This window comes from Nannospalax galili, unplaced genomic scaffold (genome assembly GCF_000622305.1).
Source record: "Nannospalax galili isolate Female #2095 unplaced genomic scaffold, S.galili_v1.0 scaffold10, whole genome shotgun sequence".
Lineage (NCBI taxonomy): Eukaryota > Metazoa > Chordata > Mammalia > Rodentia > Spalacidae > Nannospalax > Nannospalax galili.
The window spans coordinates 12,090,768-12,092,182 of record NW_008331140.1 but is presented as its reverse complement, the minus strand read 5'-3'; positions in this window follow the sequence as shown (position 1 = coordinate 12,092,182).

Sequence of the window (1,415 nt, the reverse complement as noted above, 5' to 3'; positions counted from 1 at the left end):
CCAAGTCCTTCACTTCCTTGGCTAGATTTTTTTCCAAGTTATTTTATTTTGGGGGGATAGTGTGAATGGGATTGTTTCCCAAATTACTTCTCAATATATTTGTTGGCATATAGAAAGGCTATTAATTTTTACGTGTTAATTTTATATCCTGCTACTTTACTGAATATGTTCATCAGCCCTAGGAGTTTTCTAGGGGAGTCTTTATGGTCCTTTATGCATAAGATGATATCATCTACAAATGAGGATACTTTGAGTACTTCCTTTCCAATTTGTGTTCCCTTTATCTCCTTCATTTGTCTTATTGCTCTAGCTATCTAAGATTTCAAGTATTATACTGAACAAGAATGGAGAGAGTGGACATCCTTGTCTTGTTCCTGATTGTAGTGGGAATTCTTTGAGTTTTATTTTATTTAGTATAATGCTGGCTGTGGGCTTGTTGTATATTGCCATTATTATGTTGAGATATATTCCCTATATCTGTAGATTCTCAGACTTTTATCATGATGCTGAATTTTGTCAAAGGCCTTTATTGCATCTAAGGAAATGACCATAGGGTTTTTGGTTCCTTGAGTCTGCTTATATGCTGAATTACATTTATTAACTTATGTATGTAGAACCATTCCTGCATCTCTTGAATGAAGCCAATTTGATCATAGTAGATAATATTTTTGATGTGCTCTTACATTCCATTTGCAGGCAATTTATTGAGAATTTTGCGCTTGTGTTCATGAGAGAGTCTGGTCAATAATTTTCTTTTGGGGTGGGTATTTGTTTCATTTTGATGTCAGAGTAACACTGGCTTCAGAAAAGCAATTTTGGAGTATTCTTTATTTTTCTATTTTATGGACTCATTTGAGGAGTATTGAGGTTAGTAGTTCTTTGAAGGTTTTGTAGAATTCTGCACTGGAAACGTGGTCCTGGGCAATTTTTACATGGGTGATTGTGAATTACTTCATCGAACCCACTGCTTATTAAGAGTCTATTTAAAATTGGCTGTAAATTTTTAGGTTTACAGTTGAATTATTACAGTTATACAATATTGTACTCAGTATAAACCCTATAAGACATAAAATTGAATGAGGTTTTAACCTTTAAAAAGATCTCCACTTCATTATTAAAATACACATTTTCATAGAGAAAAATTCATTTTCAATGCAATTCACATTAAGGTGTTTGCACATGCATTTCTAATCTCTATATATCTGATTACTGCTAGTGACAGTTGGGTACTTTCTGAGCTCCTTGGCATCTGATCATGGATATAAAGTCATCAGGTAGATTTCAATGGTAATGTTTTTTACATCTACTAATTATTATTCTTTTTATCATTTTAAAATATTTTAATAACTACATGATTAGAAGAAGCATTTCCATACAGATTTAACATATTCAGTAACACACTCAGTAGCCCTAAC